The sequence below is a fragment of the Lissotriton helveticus genome, chromosome 6, assembly GCF_964261635.1.
Source record: "Lissotriton helveticus chromosome 6, aLisHel1.1, whole genome shotgun sequence".
Classification (NCBI taxonomy): domain Eukaryota; kingdom Metazoa; phylum Chordata; class Amphibia; order Caudata; family Salamandridae; genus Lissotriton; species Lissotriton helveticus.
The window spans coordinates 2,028,964,377-2,028,991,806 of record NC_136067.1 but is presented as its reverse complement, the minus strand read 5'-3'; the positions used below and the strand labels follow the sequence as shown (position 1 = coordinate 2,028,991,806).

Genomic DNA, 27,430 nt, shown 5'->3' with positions numbered 1-27,430 from the left:
TACTAGAACCCCTCTGCTGTCCCCAGGGCTAGTGGAACCCCCACTGCAGGAGTTCAGGCTGCTGTATAGGAGGAGGGTCACGCTACAGTGTAGGATGGTGAAAGCCTACCGCCCTGTTTTGATGAGTTCCCACTAACTGCTGACCTGGCCCAGTAGTGCCTGCTGCTCTGCCCATTGGCCCCTGAGGAAGGAGTGCCAGCCTACGTCCCTGAGGCTGCGGGGACCTTGCGCCACACGAGCGCTATATCTAAAAGTACCTGGAAAGGAAGGAGCACCTTGAACTGAAACCCCCAGGAGGTGAGAAGCATTACCCAGGGGCCCCTAAGGCTTGCTGTGGGTCTGTCCGCCCCCCTTGCGCTGTGCCACTGGAAGCACTGCCTGTCAGGGCTGGGGAATCAAAAGATGAAGCGCTGTGCCCCTTAAAGCTGTGCTCCAAGCGCTAATTTGACCAGGACTGAAAAGGATTGCCACCTGTTAACAGCGCGGGCCATCTAGTTGCTAGACTGAGAGTGTCTGTTGCCCCTGAAGCGTTGTGGATGTTGAGGCGCTACTATTTCCCAGAGTGAACCTGCCTATAATCACCTACCAGCGCTGTACTACTCAGAGACTGCCCGTGTCCACCAAGGGCTGGGACTACCACGTGTGGTGCCCTTGAAAACGCTGCACCTACTGTGCACTCATTGGGGACTCACCGTCGCAGCCCGGAACTGGCCTGCTCCGCTGTTTGGCGCTGCTAACGGTTGCGCCTGGAGGGCCGAAATCACTGCTGCGGCCCCTGCCCCAAGTTAAGAAGGTCACCGCCGCCGAGTGTGGCCTCCGCCGCGGCCCCTGAAGCCAGGAGAGGGCCGCTGTGGTAGTGAGCGAGGAAGCGCTGAGCCGGAGGAAGCCAGAGAGTCCGGCGTCACCTGACTGGGGCACCAGCCGCACCCCCACCCGCGCCGCTCAGCCATTGGTTGAGGTGGCCGCACCTCCCAAGGGCCAGGCCCTTATTGGCCCGAGGCCCAAGAAAGAACAGGAAAGCATCGGAAGACCCAAAGGGACCCGGGTGAAGCTGCCGGTAGGAGGAGAGCACCGAGGGTGGGAGCTACCCCGCCTCTGCCGGTGAGGAGGTGCCCAGAAGAACCTGCGTGCTCGCGTGAGGAGGGGAGAGCCCCGCAGAATCAGCGGACATCCGGCAGGGACAGGATCAGCCGGAGCATCGGCGAGGGGGCTCTGTGAGGGAGCGCGAGCCACGCCCCCGATCGGCCACAGGCCAGGATCACGACCCAGGGAGCCTGCCTGGCCAGCGTGAGCTCCTGCACCATACTGCCTAGGCCTGGGTGAAGACCGGAGGACTGAGACCGGAGGTAATAGCCCCTGAGGGAGGGCAAGAGACCACAGAAGCAGCAGGGCTGCGAGGGTAGCCTTGTAGGGTTACTGAGGCCACCCTGCCCCTGCCAGAAGTTGTTGTTGGTACCCGTTGGCCCCTGTTAAAAGGAACCAAATGTGGACTTTAAGGCCCCTGAACTGGGCCTTTACAGTAGATGCTGATTGGGTTGGGCTCACAGTGACCCCTGGTTAGGGGAATGCTTTCTGCCAGCTGGGTCCCTGTCCTCGAGGTACCATATAAGTAGAGGTAAAGGTGCTGAAGTGTCCTATGCCATACGGTTTTATTGACCCTGCTTAGGCCAATGCTGATGTATGCCCACAGAATGAAATGTTGATGGGTTGCTAAAGGAATATCATTGCATATGTCTATTTGAAGAAGTATTACCTGAGGTTTCTGGTAAGGAGGAGACCTATGCGCACTGTGTTTCCTGCTCCCATGATTTCGGTCCATGCCTGATGCTAATGCAAGTCATGATGTTGTTGTATACCTAAAGTTTGATTTTATGCTGACCTGCCCAAAGGCTGATGTCTAGTGTTTCTTCCCCTCCCGTTTATATTACCAATGTTCTAGGCCTATGGTGTACTTACCTGACTGAGGTTATGCCCATGGTGTTTGGGCCATGGTTATGCGCACAGTGTTACCGACCTAATGAGTTCATGCTAACTGAGAATGCTTTATGTTTTTTTCCCTACAGCCTGGAAACTAATGGACTCACCTTTTTCTTCTTTTTTCCCTTACCCTGTAAATAATCCCCGTGTATATATTGCACTGGTGCCAGTTGGCGCAACATTGTGGCTACTGTGGTTTGCTTTTGTAGGTTGGACCCAATACAAGAAATATTCTTTTTCCTAAAAACTGGCATTGTGTCTCTTTTTTGCGGTGTGCCTGGTGTGTCGTCTGTGTGTACTGTGTGGATGCTTCACACATGTCCATAGGAGTTTGGCCTGCCTGCTCTGCACCATGCTACCCCCCGTAGAATTGGCTACCCCATTTCTAACACCAAGCCTATGGTATAACTAGATGTTTGGCATCTACAGCACAAAAATTAGAGTTATCCAGTGGTATCAGCTGCTACAGCTATCAGGACATGTGCCAACCATGGCAGTGTCTTTGGTATTGCTGCTTTTGGGGTTCATCAAGGCTGTTGCTGGATCAGAAACTAAACATAGCTCTTACTGTGCAGGTAAGCCAGTGCCTGCACTAGGTTTCGGCGTGACGTCACCGCGGGCCAGTCACCTGACCCAGGAGTATGCCACAATGTCTCGGTATGGGCAGAGCCAACGGGAGAGGAAGCTAATTGTTGCACGGGAACAAGTAAGATACCCTACTGCGCAGACTGTGCCTCCACACATGCAACCTACAACACCCTTTGTTTAATGTTTCTCACAGAGGGCCCTTACACTGCCCGCTCAGAGCACTGTTAGAGCTGTCGTCTCTCCCCCCTACCCTTGTGGGGATCTGGTTTTAAAGGGCAGTGCTTTAGGGATGGTTTAATCTGAGAGTAGGGAAACTAGCATTTGCAATGCAATAGGTCTCGCATTATCTCAAGTTTAAGCTATTGGCATTTTAAATGGCACTGCCTTTTAATAATGTTTTAAAAACAAAAATAAAAGGCATTGTTATTTGCATTGTTAATAACTCAAACTCGTGTAAATGCGAGACCTATTGCACTGCAAATGCTTGTTTTATGTAGATTGGGCGTTTGGCTTTGGTGTGATAGGAAGGGCTCTTTTAGCTTTTGCATAGCAGGTTTGGATACATTTTACTATCCAGCATGCAATAACTGATTTTGAAATTGCTTTACCTTTATGTGGTTTAGAGAATGCCACAAATAGTTGTTGAGTCTTCCTAATTAAATGTGTACATAGTATATTAGTGCTCTTTGAACATCTAATGTATGTTACGCTCTTTCTGCCACAGAATCAGGTTGAGGCAAAAATACAGGCAATTCATATGAAATTGTGATACTACTTTAGGTAGAAATTTAAGATTAGTTCTTAGAACTGATTTGTCTTTATGTACTTGGAAGAAAGGTTCCTGTAAAGTTTGTGCTTGATTTTCTTCTACTCTTCTGAGTAGAGAAATTACAATGAGAAGAGCAAGCTTCCATGATAAAAATTGTAGAGGACATTTGTGCAATGGTTCAAATAGTGGATCATTACCTTGTTAGCACAGTATTAAAGTTCCAGATTGGGGTAAGTGGAACCCTTGGTGGAAGAACCATTTTAAGACCTTCTACAAAGTTTTTATTACAGGAATTCGGAATATAGAGGTTTGTTCTCTGTTTTGAAGGTATGCAGCTAAAGTTGTAAGATGTATTTTTAGCTAACCGTGCATTTTGTAAATGGAGCAGGTAACATAAAAGTTTTTTGGGGGAAACATTTAGAGGATCAATTGATTTAGAGTGAAAGTAATGAACAAATCTCTTCCATTTAGCTGCATAGCATGCCCGTGTTGTGGTCCTTCTTGCTTGTTTTGAAATGCCCATACATTCTTGTGATAGATTTAAATATCCACATTCTCATACCTTAGGAGCCAAATTGCAAGACTGTGTGATCTGGGATTTGGATGTCTTACTGCTCCCTGGTTCTGAGTGATTAGGTATTTTCTGTTGGGTAGAAGTTGATGTGGGGCTACTGATAATTTCAGTAACGTTGCGTACCAGTCAGTCAACAAAGCTTTATTTCGATATGGAATATCTTAAAAGCATTCTTACAATTAAAACACATTTCATAATAAATACCTTTGGGTTAAAAATGACAATCAATTTTTACAATGGAATAATAAAAATATATTAAACTATAGCAGCTTTGGTAACAATTTTAAAATTGTTGATCATACAAATTTATCATATAGCTTTCGATCTTAACAGCCACGCCCAGCTTAAGAATTTTGCCACTCCACAGACTAGGGTAGTATTTACATCTGCCTGAAGAATTCTGAGAGCAGTAGAATGGTTCCTAGCCTCAAGCTGTTGACAGACTGGTTTTAACCACTTCAGTCTTGGTTTGGTATAAGCCGGACATACAAAGAAAAAGTGTGGAATATTTTCAATTACACCTACACAATATGGGCAGTCAGGAGACGTTTGATGGGGAGGCTTCCATTTACTTGTGCGTTCATGAAGAGGAAGAGTACCCATTCTAAACTGGATTAAAAGGGCCCTATCTCTCGGTTTCTGAATGAAATCCAGGTAGGGCTCCAACCGAGGCACTTGCTTATGCTGACGGAACTCGTCAGTCAACCTGCCTAGATTGGGATTTCTATGCTCCTGGTTATCAATCCATGTCCAAAATGCTCTTTTTGTTTCTGCTTTGGACAGCGAAACCCCTGACTCCCATGCAGTTTTGAGGCCAGCAGCTAAAAGGAGCTTTTTTACGTTTACTAACCAACCAATCTTGTGGGATCCCTGGAGGTTCATTACTTCTCTTAGGCCATCAGCATATCTAGATAGCTCAGGGGTGCGCCATAGCCGAGCCCAATAAAGGAGGGGGCGCAAGGTGATTAAATCCTTAATTGAGTGACAACCCAAATCACTCAGGAGTGGCTTAGTTGGGGTTCCCCTAGGGAGCGAGACAAGCTCTCTAAAGAACTTATTTTCTGCTTTGACTAACACATCTATACAACCAAAGCCCCAGAGTTCGGCTCCATATAATGCGCAGCCTACGGCCTTCGCAGCATAGATCTCCAGGGCAGGGGCAATAGGCCTAGAGGTTGAGGCACGATGTTCCCTTCCTATCACCCCCACTACCCGCTTCAGGCTTAAAGCCATTTTATCAATGTGTGGCTGCCATTTCAATTTATTGGAGATTCTAATCCCCAGATAGTCAAAGATTAATTACCAATCCCCTCATTTTAGAAAAAAGGCAAAACCGATCTAACAGCTTCTGTAGTCCTACGGGGGTTTTCGATACTAACAGTGTATCGTCCGCAAAAAGTAAGGCGGGGACTTTATCCCCCGCCAAGATAGGAGCATCGGCATTGATTTCTAACAGAAAGGAAACAACCCCATTCACAAATAACGTGAACAGGGTTGGGGCCAATACGCATCCCTGGCGGACACCTCTGTTCACCGGGATTTTGCCTGTTTTTTGTTCCTGCGTACCTCATCTAATACGGGCATAGTTGCCATCATGCATGCGGACCAGGAGGTTCAAGATGTAAGTGGGGAACCCCATCTCCTGCACGACCGCCCATAGGCGGTCTAGGGGGACCAAGTCAAAGGCGGTATTTAAATCGATGAATGCAAGATAATGACCGCCCTTGCCAATGGTTACCACCTTCCAATGCAGGTGTACCAGCCTGAAGGCCTGGTCAATGGTACTAGTGCATGCCCTGAAGCCTGCCTGGAATTGCGAAATGATATTACTCTCCTCGGCCCAAGAGAGGATCCTCTCCAGGAGGACCCTGCCAACCAACTTCTGTCCGGCATCAATAAGACTTATTGGGCGATAGTTGGCAGGGTCCCCCCTGGACCCCTTCTTATAGATAGGAATTACTTCTGCTCCTTTCCAGGAGTTTGGGACTGGAGATCCTTCCAGCAGAGCATGGATAAGGAATACAAAATATTTGGCCCAGTGCTCGGCATTAGCACGGAATAAGCCACCCGGTATACCATCTTGTCCCGGAGCCTTCGCTGGTACAATCTTATTTATAGCGGCCACCACCTCTTTTTTCCCTATGGGGTCAAAAGAGCCCAAAGGGATCACGATAGATACCTTAGGGGAACTTGACGGCTCAAATCTCACCGTATCCTCGTCTCCTACATAAAGTCCTCTGAAATGATCAAACCACTCCCCATCGGTAATGTGGTTAGGGATTTGGTCCTGGTCATGACCGTTAGATCTTCTTACCAGGGCCCAGAAAAGCTCGCCGTTCTTAGACTGGCTCGCTGTCTTTAGGCTAATCCAATGTGATTCCTCCCATGCCCTTTTCGCCTCTGAGATGGCTCGTCTATACTGTAACCTAGCCAGACGTACCTCAATGGTGTTGTGGGTTTTAATGGCAAGTATCAATTTGTTTTTTTCCCTCCTACAGTCCTTATCGAACCACTTCTCTACTGGCTTACAGCTCACAGAGCGCTTTTTAAAAGGCAGAGCCTCCAGAAAGAGAGATCTGATCAAGTCAATTGTATCAACATCAATTGATTCCGCCACAGGGGGCCCAACCTTGTTTATCCCGGCTGCAGAGAGCTTAAGAGTCTGATCTCTTAAAATATCCCCTAAAGTACTTAGTTTTAGTTCATTCAAAATGATTTTTGGCCATTTAAGAAACCTTTTGCAATTAAATGGTATAACTGCCTTTGTTGTCATTCTGGATCCAGTACTAGGATAAGGCTCCTTCTTTTGCCAGAGTTCTAACATTGACAAGGATAGAGGATTATGATCACTATCAATAGAGGGTATAATAATCATATCACTCACATATTTCCATAGCCTTTTATCCACCAATATGTAGTCAATTCTACTCGGGCAAGAGACCCTGTTGTATGTGTTTGCTCCCATAGCATCAGAGGGCGTATGCCCATTGACAGCTCTTAACACAAATTCCAGCGTTAGGGCGTTTAATTGAATAACCACCGGCGACCATTTCTTCACTGGCAGAATCGACAAGGGTGGGATGCCCCATCTAACATCCTCATCAAGGGTTCCCAAGATATCATCTGCCGCCAAGGGTTCGAATGTACAGTTTAGGTCGCCGGCGATCAAGGTGAAGGAGTCAGAGGGGCAAGAGAGAAGCACTTCAGACAAGATGGAAATAGTTGGAGATTTTGCCCCCCCCCCTTGAGTACCTCTAGCATAGATTTTAAAGAGTTCTAAAGTAATGGTGCCCTTTATGCCCTTAATTGATAATCTCATCAGATCTAAAGTTGGACATAAATGGTGTATAATCTTACAATTGAGTGCGACCCTAGCCCAGACCATGAGTCCTCCAGATGGACGTCCACGTCCAGAGGAAATAGCTGGTATATGGAAGCAGGAGTAACCAGACTTATGCAATGGCTCAAGGTTCCATGTTTCTTGGAATAGACAGAAGTCATACTCTTCAATAAAAGTATTCCAGTCTGGTAAAGACAACTTATTACGTAGACCCGCTATATTCCATGAAACAATTTTAAGGTTCCCAATAGAACCACTGCGGGGGATCAAGTCACCTTGGGATAAGTCGAGTCCCCGGCCAATCTCTTCGTTTTCCCCCAGAGTTACAGGGACAGGGGTTGCGTACCAAGGTTATCTGGCCCATGTGGGAGCATCTAGGTTGAGCGTCAGGGATGTCTGACGTAATTTGTGATCGTTCCTTCTGTGTGGCTGCCCCGCCCTACCAGTCCAAATCACATCCTCTGTCTCTTGGGGTCCCGCAGGGTTCCTCGCTGAGCCCCACGCTGTGTAACCTTTACGTGAGGCCGCTGGCTGAGGTTGTGAAGCTCTGCGGCATGACCATGGTGTTGTATGCAGATGACACCCAGCTAGCGGTCACGATCAGCGGGGACTCCGGGGTGGATGCCCCAAGATTCAGAGAAGGACTCCGGGCGGTGGCCAGTTGGATGACGTCTAATTGTCTCCAACTGAATGCCAAAAATACAGAGGTCATGGTCTTTGGTAAACGGACGGAACTATGGGGAGACACCTGGTGGCCTCCTGAGCTGGGCCCCACCCCCACCCCCACTCCGGTCTCGGAGATTAAAAATCTGGGGGTTTGGTTGGACCCTTCACTCAACTTTGTTGGCCACACCAAAAGGACGGCGGCATTCTGTTTTGGCATCTTGCGTAATTTGAGACCTGCACTTAAGTACTTTGATGCCGCAACCCGTCAACTTGTGGTTCAGGCGACGGTTTTGACTCGGCTAGACTATGCCAGTTCCCTTTTTATAGGGTTAAACCAGCCCGAGCTCACCCGTCTCCAAAGAGTGCAAAATGCAGAGGCCAGAGCAATTGCAGGCCTGCCAAGGTTTTGCTTGGTCGCCCACATTTTGCGTGCTTTACACTGGCTGCCTGTCAGGCAGCGGATCCATTTCAAAGTGCTGTGCACGTCCTTTAAGATCCTAAAGGACCCGTCGGCCCTGCTACTGCACCAACTTCTGCGCCCTTACATCCCGGGCCGTTCCCTTCGTTCCTCGGATCAGGAATTAGCAGCAGCTCCACGATTCAAACTCAGTCGAGCTGGGGGTCGCTCCTTTAGGGTGCGGGCAGCCGCACTATGGAACGCACTCCCTCTGAAAATCCGGACTCTTGTTGATTTGCTTTCCTTTCGCAAGGCCGTTAAGACCTTCTTGTTTCTCCAGCACTGTTAAACGTTAATTTTAAAATTTTCTGTTTCCTAGTTATGTTGTGTGGCTACCTTGTCGGGCGCCGGGACGCTCCTTCTCTGGAGCAGCTGCGCGCATTACAAATGCCATTAACATAACATAACAAATGGAAACGGGGGAGAGGTGGAGAAGTGTAAGCAAATATCCCTGACCAACTCATCCATAGGGCATTGCCTTTGGTGTGTGGATGTTGGATTCTGACGGCGAAGTTTTGTCATTTTGCGTTCTCTGGTGTTGCAAATAGGTCTATGTCTGTCTGTCCATATTGTTGGAAGAATGGGTGTAGGACCTGTTTGTTAAGTTCCCATTCGTGTACCTGCTGGCGGGTCATGCTGAGGAGATCTGCTAAATCGTTGTCTTGTCCTGGAATTTATTTTGCGCACAACTGAATGTTGTGTTGTAGAGCAAATGTCCAGATTTTTTTGTGCTAGGAGACACAACTGTAGAGATTTGGTTCCCACCTTCTTTTTAGGATAATACAAAGTAGTCATGGTGCCTGTTTTGATTAAGACTACTTTGTGTATTAGGTGAGGAAGGAATGGTTTCATCGCTAGATGAATAGCTAGCAGCTCTTGGTGATTGATATGTAGGAGGGATTGGCTGTGTGTCTAATCCCCATGTACAGTCAGTTGCTGTAAGTGCGCTCCCCATCCAGTCAATGATGTTTCTCTTGTTATGGTTATTTGGGGAATTGCGTCTATCAACTGCTGCCCCTGTAGTAGATTTCTGGTGTTCCACCATTGCAGAGGTTGTCAAACTTGATGGCTAATCAACTCTAAATCATCGTATTTACCCTCCGCTTGAGACCACCATTGTTGCATTAAGCATTGTTCAGAGGATGCATATTGAATCTGGCACGAGGTACTATGGCTATACATGATGCCATTGTTCCTAGGAGGAGCATAACTGTTCTCTCTGACAACTGATTTTGAGATTGAAATAGTGGCACCCGGTGGTTAAATGTTTGTACCCTGGCTGCATTTGGGTATGCTACTCCTGTTAAACAAGTTAGTATAGCTCCCAAGTAAGGCTGCAGTTGAAGAGGATACAGGTGTGATTTTACTGCATTCATTGTAAAACCCAGTTGATGTAGTAACTTTATTGTTGTTTGTGTGTGCTGCAAACATTTGTCCTGGGGAATAGCCATTACATCGCAGCCGTTTCTCCTTCATGCCATTACAATGCAAGTGTTACCATTGTAACAACGTGTAGTCCTTAATACGCATATTTTTACTAAGCATGTGCTTTTACCACTCATGCCTTTACAACAAATTTCATTGTAAAGGTATGTATGGTAAAAGCACATGCGTTGTAAAAAAATATAAGCAATCCACATCGTTGTGAGGAAAATAAGGCTCTTCCGTTTCCTCAAAATGACGTGGACCGCCCCTCAGATGACCGCAGGAACCACTAGGAGAGAGAGGAACCACGAGGAGAGAGAGGTAAGGGGGATTTGGCCTTGGGTGGGGGTTACTATTTTAGGGTAAAACGGGGTGGGGGATCGTGCAGGGGTAGTTGCTAGGGTAGGACGAGGACTGGGAGTCGGGGGAGGGTCGTGCAGGGATAGTATTTTAGGGTGTAGGGTAGGGAGAGGACTGGGGGGGTGTGAGGGTTGTGCAGGCATAGTGTTTTAGGTTAGAGAGAGGACTGGGGGCCAGGGGGTCGAGAAGGGGTAGTATTTTAGGGCTTAGGGTAGGAAGAGGACTGGGGATTGGTGGGTCGTGCAGCGTAGTGTTTTAGTGTAGGGAGAGGACTGGGGGTTGGGGGAGGGTCGTGCAGGGGTAGTGTTTTTAGGGTTTAGGGTAGGGAGAGGACTGGTGGTTGGGGCATTCGTGCAGGGATAGGGATTTAGGGTTTAGGGTAGGGAAAGGATTGAGGGTCGGGGGTCGTGCAGGAGCAGTGATTTAGGGTTTAGGGTAAGGAAAGGATTAGGGTCATGGAGGTCGAGCACGGGTTGTGATTTAGGGTAGGAAAAAGAATAGGGGTTAAGGGGTCACGCAGGGGTAAGGGTTTAGGAAAGGGCAAGGGCTGGGGGTCGGGGTCATGCAGGGGTAGTTATTTAGGGTAAGGCATTGTAGTGTTACTTACCTTACATACTTTTACCAAGTGTATCCTTTTAGCATGCATGCCTTTGTGTTGTAATGGCATGTGTGGTAAAGGCATATGTGTGGTAAAAGAATGAGGTGTGATGGTAAGTCGTTGTAGGCGTGCTAGCGTAGTAATACCTGCATTGCACATGCGGTAATAGTATACATAGCAACATCATAAATTCATTTGTGGTATGTGTTGCTTTTGATGAACCAGTTTTCTAGATATTGAAAGACGTTGATGTTTTGCCTTCGCAAGTGGGCTGCTACCACTGCTAGATATTTGGTAAACTTCCTTGGTGCTGTGGTGATCCAGAATGGAAGCACTTTGAATTGAAAGTGTTGTCTTTTGAAGGCAAACCTGAGGTATTGCCTGTGTGCTGGGTGAATTGGAAGCTGAGAATATGCACCCTTAGATCTAATGCAGTCATAAAGTCTCCCTGTTGAAGAAGTGGTATAACTTCTTGAAGAGTTACCATATGAAAATGTTCTGAAAGGATATATTTGTTTTGAGGTCTGATACCTAATATGAGTCTTAGAGCTCCTTACTTTTAGGGCATTAGAAAGTAAAGGGAATATACTCCTGTGCCTTCTTGTTGTAATGGCACTATTTCTATTGCTCTTTTGCTTACTAAAGCTTGAATTTCCTCTTGGAGTAGCTAATGATGGTATGTTGATAATCTGTGAGTGAGAGGTATAATGTTTGGAGGTGTTCTAGTGGGCTCCAGACAATAACCATGTTGGATAATATTCAACACCCATTGATCGGATGTGATATCTATCCAAGCAGGAAAGAAGTATAATAATCTTCCCCCGAACACGTATTGTGTGATCGGGGGAATGGTAGGTGAGTCAAGCTTTGGTATTGGTCGAGGTATTGGTTTTGTTAAAAACTCCTTTACCTCTGCCTCTATTATTTTTTTCCCTATAGGACTCCCTGTAATATCCTCTAGGAGAGGTTGTTTGAGCGTGTGCTTAATAGGAGGTGGAAGTTGTTTTTGATCCTCCACAATATGATAAGCGACGAAAAGTGGCCCTTTGAGACTGTGTTAATAGGGCTCCCTTTGACTTAGCTGTCTCATTGTCTTTTTTAATCTTTTCTAAGAGAGTATCTACCTGCGGTCCAAAAATATGCTCTCAATCAAAGGGAAGGCCTAGTAAATTTTGTTGTACTTCTGGTTTAAAATAATATACTTTTAACCAGGCATGTCTTCATAATATAAGATTAGTGTTTATTCCTCTAGCTGCTGTATCAGCAGCATCAATGGAACGTCTCATATTTGTATTAGAAGGATTATGTTACTTACCCTGTAAGCATCTGTTCTTGGCATGTAGATCTGTAGATTCACATGCTTTACATACTCCTGACATCTAGTATTGGGTCCGGATGTTTGTAAGTTTTTTTTCTTCAAAGAAGTTGTTTCCAGTCACAAGGTAAGGTGACTCCTCCTTTCGGTGAGAGTGCGCATGGACATCAACTTCATAGTTAGATTGTTTTCCCGGAAGAAGGTGAGAATGGAGTAAATAAGTATAGTAAAGAGATGTCCATGCGTATGTAATGTAAATATTAAGAACTAAGGGAGGGCACATGTAAATCTACAGCTCTACATGCCAAGAACAGTTGCTTACTGGGTAAGTAACATAATACGTTTGAGGCATGTGTGCTGTAGATACACATGCTTTGCAAAGATTGTAGAGCAGTATCCTCCCCAAGCTCCGGTTAACTAGTGGATGTTGCAGTTATGTGCAAAAGTGTTTTTAGCACTGCTTGTCCTACATTAGCTTGTTGACGTGCTAATCATCTACACAATAATGTTTTGTAAATATGTATGGTGTAGGCCATGTAGCTTCCTTAAATATGTCAGGTAAGGGAATGCTACCCAAAAAGTCCATAGATGTTTCTATTTTGAGCATAGAATGTGCTTTAGAGGGTATAGTTAAAGTCATTTTAGCTGTAACATAGCATGTTTGAATACATTTCAATGACCGTCATTGACCGTCCTGACTCGTGCAGAAGCGGTCGCTCCCCACGCTCCCCAAGCTCCCTGCTGTCCTGGTATCGTAGCGCTTTGCTGCTCATTGCTGGCATTACCTGATTTGCTCTGCTCTCACTGATTATAATTATAATAGTGCCGATTAATAGCGTAGCGCTATATTTGCATAGCCCACATAGCGTGTATTTCCATTTGTGCCTGCTTGAAGTCGTAGCGCTTTAGTGCAAAGTTCGCATTGCCTGTTAATTGAATTTGTGCCTGATTGTGCCAGTGCCTCTGCCCACATCATAGCGACATTGCTGCTTGTGCCCCAATCTCGTCCTGCTTCACTTTTGTTTTGCTGCCATTTTGTTTGTTGTGCCTCCCAGCCCGTCTCTCCACCCCGCTCCCGCCTCCCAGCTGACCCTCCCTCCCACTGAAAGATTAGGACTGACCCGTATGCCCCTGGGCTGTGACCGTCCTGACTCGTGCAGAAGCGGTCGCTACCCACGCTCCCCAAGCTCCCTGCTGTCCTGGTATCGTAGCGCTTTGCTGCTCATTGCTGGCATTACCTGATTTGCTCTGCTCTCACTGCTTATAATTATAATAGTGCCGATTGATAGCGTAGCGCTATATTTGCATAGCCCACATAGCGTGTATTTCCATTTGTGCCTGCTTGTAGTCGTAGCGCTTTAGTGCAAAGTTCGCATTGCCTGTTAATTGAATTTGTGCCTGATTGTGTCGGTGCCTCTGCCCACATCATAGCGACATTGATGCTTGTGCCCCAATCTCGTCCTGCTTCGCTTTTGTTTTGCTGCCATTTTGTTTGTTGTGCCTCCCAGCCCGTCTCTCCACCCCGCTCCCGCCTCCCAGCTGACCCTCCCTCCCACTGAAAGATTAGGACTGACCCGTATGCTCCAGCGCTGTGACCGTCTTGACTCGTGCAGAAGTGGTTGCTCCCCACGCTCCCCAAGCTCCCTGCTGTCCTGGTATCGTAGCGCTTTGCTGCTCATTGCTGGCATTACCTGATTTGCTCCGCTCTCACTGCTTATAATTATATTAGTGCCGATTAATAGCATAGCGCTATATTTGCATAGCCCACATAGCGTGTATTTCCATTTGTGCCTGCTTGAAGTCGTAGCGCTGTAGTGCAAAGTCGCATTACCTGTTAATTGAATTTGTACCTGATTGTGCCGGTGCCTCTGCCCACATCATAGCGACATTGCTGCTTGTGCCCCAATCTCATCCTGCTTCGCTTTTGTTTTGCTGCCATTTTGTTTGTTGTGCCTCCCAGTCCGTCTCTCCACCCCGCTCAGCCTCCCAGCTGACCCTCCCTCGCTCCGCCCCCCCACTATCCACTTATGTCAGATGCACTTGCGCGCAGCGGAAGCGCCTCATGCGTGCCGAAGGCGCACCAAAGGTAAGCCCGTCTACGCCCGTCCGCGCCTGGACCGCGCCCAGCGCCAAACCCCCTGGTCCCCGCAAATTCCACTCCACCCGCATAACGTACGACGCCGCAACCCTCTCAGCACTCAACTCCGGCCGTCTCCCAGAATGCTACCAAGCCGCCCCAGGACACACCCATGGACCCTTCACCTGCCACTCCTGCAAGTTCGACTGCATCAGAACCCACACCAAATCCACAAACGCCAAACAGACCTCGGTAACTAACCAGCTGAAGTGCATCCTGCTCAATACCCGCTCGGTTCACAAACACGCAACTGAACTATGGAACCTACTAAACACCACATCGCCGGACGTCGCCTTCCTTAAGGAAACCTGGATGAACGCCTCATCTGCGCCCGACATCGCCATAGCCATAGCCATCCCGGACGACTACAAGATCATCCGAAAGGACCGCACCAACCAAACAGGAGGAGGCATCGCCATCGTCCATAAGAACACCATCCGCATCACGACCAGTTCCGACGATAACCTCGCAGCCGCCGAACACCTTCACTTCCAGATCCACACCGACCCCAAGACCACACTCAGAGGCACCCTCATCTACAGGCCACCAGGACCCCGCACTCAATTCAGCGAAGACATCACTGACTTCATCAGCCCACACGCCCTCCCCTCCGAGGAATACATTCTACTGGGAGACCTCAACTTCCACCTGGAAAAGAACAACGACAGCAACACCACCACCCTTCTGGACAACCTCGCCAATCTCGACTCAAACAACTTGTAGACACCCCCACCCACTATGCCGGACACACGCTCGACCCAATCGTCTCCTCCAGCAAGCACATCTCCTTCAATCACGCCACAGGACTCCATTGGACAGACCACAGCTGCGTTCACTTCAACTACAAAAAGACCACGACCCACAACCACCCACAACCGATTCCCCGCAGAAACTGGAACAAAATTACCACCGACCAGCTCTTCACATCCCTTCACCAAAACCCTCCTGCCAAATCATTGGACCCAAACCAAGCAGCCATCAACCTCCCACAATGGATCACCCACAGCGCTCACGAATTAGCACCCTTGAAAAACCATCACATCAAGCAAGGCAGCAAAAAAGCCCCCTGGTTCAATGATGACCTTAAGAAATCCAAGAAGATTTGTCGCACCCTCGAGAAAGCCTGGCGAAAAAACCCAACCACTGACAACCTGGCCACCTTCAAGAACGCCACCCGCAAACACCACCAACTGATCAGATCCACCAAGAAATCAGCATTCAAGGATCGTCTCGACAACAACGTCCACAACAGCAAAGAACTATTCAACATCGTCAAAGAGTTTACCAACCCCACCGCCGGCACCAACGACATCACTCCCTCTCAAGACCTCTGCAACTCTCTAGCCTCGTTCTTCCACAACAAAATCGCTGACATACATAACAGCTTTGGCGACCAGTCCACCCCACCCACCTCCGAACCAAAACCCCCCTCCAACAACCTTTATGCCTGGAACCCAATCACCACTGAAGACACCATCTGCTTGATGAACTCCATCCACTCAGGATCGCCAACCGACCCATGTCCCCACCACATTTTCAACAAAGCAGACTCCATTATCGCACCCCATCTCCGAGATGTAATCAACTGCTCCCTCAACTCCGCTACTTTCCCGGAAAGCTGGAAACATGCAGAACTCAGCGCCCTCCTGAAGAAACCCACAGCAGACCCCACTGAACTTAAGAACTACCGCCCCATTTCGCTCCTCCCATTCCCTGCCAAAGTCATTGAGAAAACCGTCAACAGTCAGCTCGCCGCCTTCCTCGAATCCAACGGCTCCCTCGACCCATCTCAGTACGGCTTCCGAGCCAAACACAGCACCAAGACCGCCCTCTTCGCAGCAACAGACGACAACGGAGAAACAGCGGCCCTCATCCTACTTGACCTCTCCGCAGCCTTTGACACAGTCTGTCATAGAACCCTTATACAACGCCTCAGCAACGTCGGAATACAAGGAAAAGCATTGTACTGGATCATCTCATTCCTCGCCGGAAGAACCCAGAGAGTCCGCCTCCCCCCTTTCAAATCGGAAGCCACTGAAGTCATCTGCGGCGTTCCACAAGGATCGTCACTCAGTCCCACCCTCTTCAACGTATACATGAGCCCCCTCGCATCCATCGCGCGCCAACACAACCTCAACATCATCTCCTACGCAGACGACACCCAACTGATACTCTCCCTCACCAAAGACCCAAACACCGCCAAAACCAACCTACACGATGGGATGAAAGAAGTGGCCGAGTGGATGAAGAACAGCCGTTTAAAACTGAACTCGGACAAAACGGAAGTCCTCATCTTAGGATCATCCCCCTCCGCTTGGGACGACTCATGGTGGCCACCGGCCCTGGGAAACGCACCCAAACCAACGGACCACGCACGTAACCTGGGCTTCATACTGGACTCCTCCCTCTCGATGAACAGACAAGTCAACGCAGTCTCATCATCATGCTTCAACATCCTACGTATGCTCAAAATAATCTTCCGCTGGATCCCCACCGAAACAAGAAAGACGGTCACCCACGCACTGGTCACCACCCGACTGGACTACGGAAACACCCTTTACGCCGGAACCTCAGCCAAACTACAGAAAAAACTCCGACGCATCCAGAACGCCTCAGCCAGAATCATCCTAGACATCCCCCGCCATGCTAACATTTACGGTCACCTGAAAGACCTCCACTGGCTCCCCGTCAACAAGAGAATACCGTTCCGTCTCCTCACCCACGCACACAAAGCCCTTTACGACCTAGGACCAGAATACCTCAACATGCGCCTGACCTTTTACACCCCCACCCGCCAACTACGATCGTCCAATCAAGCCCTCGCCGCGATTCCACGCATCCAAAGATCCACCATGGGGGGAAGATCCTTCTCCTGCTTAGCGGCAAAGACCTGGAATTCTCTCCCCACCCATCTCCGCCTTACACAGAACCACCTCTTTTTCAGAAAACAACTAAAAACTTGGATATTCGATAAGTAACGTACCCCCCCTCCCTCAAGCGCCTTGAGACCCTCTGGGTGAGTAGTGCGCTATACAAATCTTAACTTGACTTGACTTGATTTAACAATCCATCTGAAAATACCTGATTTAGAGATAGGATTTCCCTTACAAGGTGGAACAAATGCAATAACAAATATGTTGTGTTTTGCGAAAATCTTTTGTTCCATCAATATAGTGTAATAGTGCTCTTTTGATATCAAATGTGTGTAGAGCCCTTTCCTCTTCTGAATCAGGTTGAGGGAAGAACACAGGTAACTCAACTGATTGGTTAATGTGAAAAGCAGAAATTACTTTTGGAAGAAATTTTGGGTTTGTACGAATAACCACTCTATCTTTATGAAGTTGAAAGAAAGGTTCTTCTACAGTTAATGCCTGTAGCTCACCAACACGCCTTAATGAAGTGATAGCAATTAGAAAGGTAACCTTACATGAAAGAAACTGTAATGAACAATTATGTAAAGGCTCAAAAGGTGGAGCCATGAGCCTTGTGAGAACAATGTTAAGGTTCTAGACAGGTGCAGGTGGTAACCTAGACGGTATTATTCTTTTAAGGCCATCCATGAAAGCATTAATTACTGGAACTTTGAATAAGGATACATGTTGGCTGTTTTGTAGATATGCAGCTACTGCTGCAAGGTGTAGTCAAATAGACATATAGGCTAAGCCAACTCGCTGTAGATGCAAAAGATAGCAAATCATGTTTTGTATAGATGCATCTAGCAGATCTGTTTTGTTATTATTACAATATGTAACAGACACTTTTCACTGTGATCGATAACTTCTCTAGTGGTAGGTTTCCTTGTTCTTTAAGAATTGTCATACAATCTGGTAGTAGATGTAGGTATCCGAACTCTGTGATTTCAGGAGCCAGATCTCTAGGTTGAGCTCCTTGGAGTTTGGATGTCTGATTTCTCCATTGTTCTGTGTGAGAAGGTTGAACGTGAGGACCAGTTTTTGGTGAGGAACCATTGACAGTTCTAGTAGTGTGGAGAAGGACTGAATGAAACCACCTTCTTGACTAAGCTTCTGCTTGAAATTATGGCATGTGTGTGGGGACAACTACTCATTGCTGGGTCAGTGTTATAATATGTTGTGGTGATGATACTTATGAGAAATTCTCTGATTTCAGGCTTACTACACGGCAGGAGCCAGGTCTTGGGAGTACTACTGAGTTGAGATTGTGATCAGCTCCCTAACAGGTATAGAAGAGTTTAGTGTGACCACATGAGAGTAGTCTTATAATTACATGCTCTGTTTATATATTTGTCTTTTATTGTTTCAGGTACCTTTCCCTGCTGTCCCTTCCCTTTCCTTTCCCTCGCCTGATAGTTTGAACACTCTGTGTATCACATTCAGGGTGTTGGCGACATCAGGAGGTGGACCCTTACTTGCGGCAACTGGATCCTGCGGAGCAAATCCTGACAGTGTTGGCAATGCGCTAATGATTTGCTGCTTGTGCGGCTACTCGTTTACCAGAGGCGTCTAATAGTTTTGACTTTGTCTGGTGGGGGAGCATCCCCTGTAGTCTGTGAATTGGCCCGTTTACCGGCATTAGAGACCACCAAGGAGACTAGTGGTAACTGTCCTTTAATAAAGACTGGGTCTGAGGCAGCAGGCTTTTATTTTTTGTCAATTCTGGTCATGAGAATGTGAGCATGTACTGGATCTTTAAATATATCATTGGCATGTCTCATCATTCCTTTAAGCATAGGCGGAGTGTGGCTGGAGTGTGGCTAGCCCTTTGTGTGCTACTGAGCATTTCAAATAGGAAATCTTCCTCTAGAGATTTCTTGTGTAACAGTACCCCATGATATTCTGCAGCTCTCGCAAGTAATTCTAGATATCCTACATAGTCGTCAGGATGGGAAGGCTATACAAGGTAAAGATCTGGCCATTATCTGTAGGTGAATCCGTGTTATAATCCTTCCAGGGGTCAATTGGCAAAATATTGTCCCTACATTTTCATCATCATCATCAGGTGGTGGTGGAGAGTTAGTTGTTGTAATCAGTAAATGCTGCAAATGAGGAGAAGGTGGCGGAGGGGAAGTGGTGGAGGAGGGGAGTGGTTAGTACCTACATTCTTCCCCTTCAAAGGAATATGGTAAAAGGTGTCCTCTGACTCAGGTTTGCATTTCTGAGGTGATTTAGTAAGAACACATCCTGTTTCTGGATTTATATAAAGTTACTTTTATTTTGGGTCCGATTTGGGAGTTGGGGCTTCGAAAATAGGATCCTGCAGCTTCAGAGGAACAGTTTTAGGTTTTGGCACCGAGGATTTGAGTGCCAGGGTAGAAATACTTTTCTGTACTGAAGGTTTCGGTGCCGAAGTAGGCTTAATTTTTGGTGTCCAGGATTTCAGCTCTGAAGCCTTTTTCGGCTTCAAGCCAGAAGGTTTTGGCTCGGTGCCAGACTTTGGCCGACTCGATACCAGGCCGGAAGGCTTAGTGATGTGCTTTGGTGCCTAGCTGGAGGGCGGGGGTCAGAAACATCTTGTCAGTGCTGACCGTGGTCCGAAGGCGGGAGTGAGACCGAAGTCTTTTGTTTCGGCTGAGTTGAAGTTTGGATCAAGGGGCTTTCGGTACTGATGAGACGTTGACCTTGTGGCAAGTCTTCTTCCATCTATGAGTCCGATTCTGGAATGGAGGTAAGTTCTTCTTGTTCGTCCTTCGCACCTTGGGCGTCGAATTCATGCTTGGATTCTTCGCCGAAGATGTCCGGCTTGTATTCGACGTTCTGACTGCATTTCGCTACGTCAAGCCTGATGATCATGGAGAGTTTTCTTCGATCGGAACGATCTGCACCTGTTGCAGTCCTTTTCGTTGTGCTCTGGATACAAGCACATGTTACACACTTAGTGCGAGTCGGTGCATGGATACTTGGCATGGCACTGAGGGCAGAATTTAAATGGAGTCCATTCCATTGACTGCGAAGTGGACCAATGCGGTTAGGCTGGACGGCCTTCCTGAAGATCTATGATCAAAATAAAAAAAAATTCTCAATGGATATGATATGTGGAGAAGTGGGAAACATGTTCGAAACATTACCGATGTGGGTGGAGTGGGTTATGCACCGAGTGGAACCCGAAGAAACGGTGTTGAAGCGGAGTGCAGCAATACACGTCCGAACCCGATGGTGGAAAAAAACAATCTAACAATGGAGTCGATGCCCATACGCACTATCACTGAAAGGAGGAGTCACCTACCTTGGGAATGGAAAGACTTCTTCGAAGAAAAACAACTTGCAAACATCTGGACCCAACACTAGATGGCAGGAGTATGGAAAGCATGTGATATACAGTTCACATGCCTTGAACATAACAGTTTTTCATTTTCTTCTTTATAGTAGCTACTGTTGAAGTCTGAAAACAGTTTTAATGCTATTTAGGATAATACTACTCTAAAAAAGTTCTACTGAGTAATGTATCTAAATTACTTGAAAGGTAGGAATACATAATATAATATGCATGATAACCGGGAAAAATGTTAAAACTTTAATTATATGTTATTTGTTTCTAATTTAAATAATGTTCATCCTTTACAGTATTTGAAAAGTATCATCATATTTCTGAGGAGTAGTATCATACTTAAGTGCATAGACCAATAAAAGTGCTTTAATTGCAAGTTATTTACTCCTCATTATACGGGACAGGTATGTATTGAACTCCCTATCGAAGGTTTTCTCAGATGATTACATAGAAAATATAGGATAGAATTACCCAGGGACTACCCATCCACTCATTGAATGAAACATATACTATGAATGCCCTCATGCAATAATAATAATAATAATAATAAAATTTATAAAGCGCATGGTTACGCCATCTCGGCGTGTCCCCGCGCTAGGTGAGAGGGGGGAGAAATAGATTACCAGACAGATTGCCACAACATAAGCACCTTGGGCTAGACAGAAAACAGGTGGGTTTTCAACAGCTTTCTGAATTATGTTTCAGAGCATTCAAGCCTCAGTCTATTCCAATCCTGAACCGCCAGAACCAGGAAAGAGCGACCTCCCATTTTGGCCTTCTTCACCTTGGGAATTACCAACTGTCCTGTGCCACTGGATCTAAGAGACCTGCTGGGAACATACTTGGTAACTAGGTCTCCTAGATAGGCTGGACCCACATTATAGACAATGCGGTGACATATGAGGAGCGCCTTGAACAATACTCTTTTCTTGACTGGGAGCCAGTGCAATGAGTCAAGAGCCCTTTTCGATGCCGCTCTCCTAGGATGCATGAGCGCCAGCCGAGCAGCGGCATTCTGTAGAACCTTTAATCTCCCAAGGACCCTTGCAGTAGCTCCCAGATAGAGTATGTTCCCATAGTCAAGATGGGATGTGATCAATGCATGTATCATCGTCTTCCTGGCCCCCAATGGGAGAAGATCCAGCGTTTTCCGTAGTTTTTTTAATACTCCAAAACCTTTCACTACTACTCATTGGATGTGACCCTCATAGGAAAGAGTGGGATCCATCCAAATCCCCAAATTTTTCGCTTCAGGGTAAGGGGTCGGGATAGGACCCAGGCACGGAGGCCACCACTCCGAGGTCCAACTCGAGTGGTTACCACCCACCACCAATACCTCCGTCTTGCTGCCGTTCAACTTTAAATAGTTCCTGTCCATCCAGGCGGCAAGCTCCTGCATACAGGCTCTAAAATTTGAAGACGCAGCCCTGGGTACTTGGGATAGGGAGATCACAAGCTGGGTGTCATCAGCATATGACACTACCTCTACTCCAAAACCCTGAACAATCTCCGCCAAGGGAGACATGTACAAATTGAACAGGGAGGGACTAAGGGCAGAGCCCTGAGGAACTCCCTGTTCCAATTTAATATCTTCGGAGTAGTGTACACCCTGCCTTACCTGAAAACTACACCCGATTAGAAAGGATTTTAGCCACTTCAGGGCAGCACCCGTGACACCACCTTTGTTCAGACACTGTATCAAGGTGTAATGTGCCACAGTGTCGAACGCGGCACTAAGATCTAGCATAATGAGTGCCATAGTGTGTCCTGCATCAGCCCCTTTCCTGATGGTTTTCGTGGTGCGGAGTAGAGTGGTTTCTGTAGAGTAGCCCGCCCGAAATCCCGATTGAGAGGGATGAAGGGGACCTGCATCTTCCAAATGGGCCATAAGTTGGTGATTGACCACCTTCTCCGCTACTTTTGCCAGATAAGGCAGGAGTAAAATAGGTCGCAGATTTTCCAATCTGTCTAGACTGACATTCGTTTTTTTCCTGATTGGAAGAACAGTTGCACGTTTCCAAGCATCAGGCAACATGTGTCGAGTAAATGAAATATCCAGCACATGTCGGATGAAAGGTTCAAGCGTGTCCAAGCTAGCCCCCATCACTTTTGGTGGAGCAGGGTCTCTGGAAGAGCCAGATTTTACACTCACACAAATACTCCTTAGGGACTCAGAAGGGGGGACCGTGAAATTACTCAGTCTCAGCCCACAACTGCTGTCCTGCACCTGTTCTTCGAAGTCAGCCCCACTGATGGCACTCCCTGAGAATCACACAGAGACTACCACTACACTCATTCATGACTACCTATGCACTCATAGAATCAGCCAGACAGTGCTGTTGCCCTCAACTATTCATCTAGCCACTAGCCATTAACTCATCCATTTACTCATGCAGTGCCCATGCACTCATCCAATCAGCCAGGCAGTACCACTGCACTCATGCAATCACCCATGCACTCCCCATGCACTGATTCAATCACTCAGGCACTATACTTGCTCTCAACAATTCATACAGGCATTACCCATGCACTCATTCATTTTCTGAGGCACTACCCATGCACTCATCCAGTGACCGAGGCACTACTCTTGCACTCATCCTTTCACCTTAAATACTACCCATGCCCTCATCCATTCACCCATGCACTATGCCTGCACTCATGTAATCACCCAGACACTGCCCATGCACTCATGCAATCACTTAAGCACTATTCTTACAGTCTACCATTCACCCAGGCACTACCCATGCACTATCCATTCTCTCAGGCACTACCCTGCACTCATGCTGTAAGCAAGGCATTACTCTTGCACTCATCCTGTCACTCAGGTCCTACCCAAGCATTGATTTAAGCACCCAAGGATTGCTTAATCCACTCATAAAGTCACTCAGGCACTACCCGCACACTCTCCGATTCTCTCAGGTACTACCCATGCACTCATCCAGTGACCCAGGCACTACTGTTGCACTGATCCTTTCACTCATGCATTACCCATGCACTCATCTAAGCACCCAGACACTACCCTTGCAGTCATGAAGTCACTCAGGTACTGCACATTCAGTCATCCAGTCACCCAGGCAGTACCTCTGAACTCAAGCAATCACCCTGGCACTACACATGCACTCAACCATTCACTCAGGCACTACCCATGCACTCATCCAATCACCCAGGCACTACACTTGTACTCATACAATCACCCATGCACTACCCATTCACTCATTGCAATCACCCAGGCACTATTCTTATACTCAACCATTCACTCAGGCACTACCAATGCACTCATCCATTCTCTCAGGCACGACTCATGCACCAATGGAATAATCCAGGTATTACCCTTGCACTTATCCTTTCAGTCAAGCACTATAAATGCACTCATCAAATCACACAGGCAGTAGCTCTGCACTCATGCAATCACCCAGGCACTGCTCTTGTATTCACCCATTCATCCAGGCACTATCCATACACTTATCCATTCACCCAGGCACTACTTATGCACTAATGGAATCACCCAGGCACTGCTCTTGCACTCACCCATTCATCCAGGCACTAGCCATACACTAATCCGTTCACCCAGGCACTACACATGCACCCATGCAATCACCCAGGCACCATCTATGCTCTGAAATATTGACCCAATAATTATCCATACACTCACCCAATAGTCTAGGCACTACCCTTGCACTAATTTACATATGTACAAGTTTGTCTTTCTTTAACCAAATAGGTGGTTCTAAAAATAACCATTTATGATTTTTTTTGTGTTTTTCGAAATCTTTTCTTTATTTTTTGGTGTTTTAAAAAAAAAAAACGTAATCCCAAAAACAAGGCTATGAACTGCTCTAAAGCAGTAAAAACATTTTGCAATTAGAACATTATTGCAAAAACAAAAAGAAAACTAACATTTGTGATTTTTGGCAGCAAGAATAACTACTCTCGAGGCTCCCCCAAAAAGTGGGATTGAAAATGGGGGATTCGGAATGCATTCAGGTGTGAGATCTGCACGTCACCAACAGACAATATGGCAATGCACACAAGATTGGAACTGTACAACTCCTAGAGACCTGCAATGTTTACCAAGGGAGTGTAAATATATTGTACCTTCAAATCGAAATATATTGTACTCAAATTGATAACTCTGTAATTTGCGAAATAAAATTTTTTATAAATAAAAAAGGAATAACTACTCTGATAGACTGCGCTCCAGCACAAAGAAGCTTCTTACAATTTAAGCAGTGTTGCTCTAAACCAGCAAATTCAGGTACAAGCAAGGTTGTGTCAGCAGCTAAAGTAGAAGTTGCAGATATACTAGGTCCTGGAACTTCAGCATCCTGTGATTGTTCTTCCAGTTTTCGCAGGTGCTGCTTTCTGGAAAAATGGTTAGGAAGTATTGTATGCAGATGTTTCATCATTGCTGAGGTTCCACAGGAGAACTTTCTCTCGGAGCCCTGAGATAAAACTTTTTCACACAATGTGCAAGTCACTTTACGTGAATTTACTTTTTTTCTCCCCGGGTGGAATTGAGAAAAAAGTCCAGACAATTCTTTCTTTTCTTTTCTTCACAGGCTCCTCCACCTCCTCCAAATCTGGACCTTCTTACAGATGCCATTTGTCGTATTGAGTAGAAATACTCAAAAAATAAATTCAAGTCTCAGAGAACACAAGAGGTGTTCATTCTCAAGAAGCGCCTGAAAGAAATAACAAATTGGGTGGGGCCCTCCAAGTAGTAGGATAGAAAGATTCTTAACAAATGAAATTGTTTCTTTTGAAGACCCATGGGATTCACGAACTGGACTCATAGCTAATGCGCACCGGACACAAGTCCAGAAAATATGTGTGAACAAAATTGTATATCTATTTCAGTTATGATATATAGTAGATTTACAAATATTAAAGTAAATCTATTGGTATAATGTATGATATAAAATTATATATGGAAAATGCTACTTACCAGTATGCATCTGTTCTTGGCCGAGCCCAACACTAGATGGCGATCTATGCAAAAGCATATGATCTACAGCTCATATGTCTTGAACATATGTTTTTTAGAACTACATAATTTGTGCTGGAGTCGCAAACCTATCGTGCACCCGAAAATATGTGCAGGACGGTACGCTGGAATGTCGTGACTTCCGTAACTTCATCAAAAGAAGTCAAATATTCAAATTATTTATATTAATGTCTCTTTTATAACTATTTCCATAAAATACATATGATGGATTTCAAAATTATATAGTACATATCATGTATTTAAATTTTACAATTGAAAAATGTGGGTTCCGCGTACTCTTCGTGCACCTTACGCGCACATTACGCGCACTCTACGTTAATAATAAAATATGTTGGCGCGATGCTGGGATTCGCCCACTCATCGCGATTGGAAAGCAATTTTCACAGTTTTAAAAGATAATATATAAATTAGTAAATATATATATGTAAAAAGAGTAAAATAATTATGTTATGTTATGTTAAATGTATTTAACTTAGCACTCAACTCACCCGGGGGCATCTCGGCGCTGTGCGGAAGCAGGGATTGGAGCAGAAGGGAGGAAGTTAGAATAGGTGGGATTTGAGAAGTTCACAAAATTTGCAGTAGTTCAAGCATGTGCGAACATGGAGTGGCAGCTTGTTCTAGTAGTGGGGAGCCAGATAGAAAAAGCCTTTCCACCACTATGTGTCAGACAAATGCAAGGTACACTTAATAAGGCTTTGTCACAGGATCTTAAGCAGCATCCTGGGGTGTAAGTTTTGATTTTTTTATTGCAGATATATCAGGCCTTTTCCTTTTGGAACGTTATAGGTAGGGCAACAGTTCTTAAAACAAGCCCTTTTCTTCACTGGAAGCCAGTGAAGTTCTCTCAGCAACGGAGCCGAGGACATGCCTGGTAGGCGGTTAAGAACAAGCCTGGCAGCAGTATTTTAGACTTCCTGGAGTTTGGCCACTAGGGTCTCATTGACATCCCCAAAAAGGGTGTTACCGTAGTCCAATCTACTTAATACTAAGGCTTGTACTAGAGTCTTACGGATGGAAGTTGCAAGGTAGGGGAATATTCTGCGCAAAGTTACCTTTAGCAATGTGAAAATATTTTTAACAAGCCTTCTTAAGATGTACTGTAACTTGTACACATTGCATTTCCTTAGAAATGGTTGAACATGTGGCACCATTTCTGTTCCACTCTGAAAATTCTACCACTAGTTAAAAAAACTTTAGAAATTCACTGGAAAAACCACAGGTTTCAGAGATGTTATGGTTAGAATTTAGCATTTAAAAAACTTTAGACATTCACTGAAAAAAACACAGGTTTCAGGAACTTTATAGTTAGAATTAAGCATTTAAAAAACCTTAGAAATTCACTGAAAAAAACAGAGGTTTCAGGGACGTTATAGTTACGAATTAGTATTTAAAAACCTTAGAAATTAACTGGAAAAAACCACAGGTTTCAGGGACATTATAATTAGGCTGACATTTCACTTAAACAAAACCCGAGAAATACAGCTGTTATAGTTAGCTGATCTAACTATAATTCGCACCCTGGCAATGCTCTGCTAATGACGTCAAATATTACATCACTCTTGACATGATCAGTGACATCACTGATGACATCTCAAATGACATCACTGGTGACATCACTGATGTTATCATCCAATGACTAAGCGTTTCTAAAAGGTTTAAGATGCATTGAAGAATAAGTGGGTGTATGAGTGTTTGAATGAATGATTTAGTGGGTGTGTGACTCACTGTATAAGTGAGTGATTATACATATCTCAGTGAATGTATGTGTGGGTGGCTAATCTGTGTGGATGTCTGCATCAGTCTGTCAGTTGGTATGTAAGTGGCTACATGGGATGGTAAATAGGTACATGAGTATCTCTATGAGGTAATGATTGGTTGTCTGAGTAGCGGTATGGGTGCCTGAGTGTCTCTTTGGCTGGTTGGGGACGTGACTCCCAGCATGATTGTGTGAGTGGGTGATTCACTAGGTGTAT

General features: G+C 46.0%; 1 pseudogene across 1 annotated transcript in view; it reads right to left on the bottom strand.

Moving 5' to 3' along the window:
• Positions 1–27,430, bottom strand: part of LOC144763949 (interferon-induced very large GTPase 1-like) — a 123,730-nt pseudogene that overhangs the window by 47,904 nt on the left and 48,396 nt on the right. Inside the window, exon 2 of the transcript XR_013596283.1 lies at positions 13,308–13,365. The product of XR_013596283.1 is annotated as an interferon-induced very large GTPase 1-like (transcript). The remainder of the gene's footprint in view (positions 1–13,307; positions 13,366–27,430) is intronic.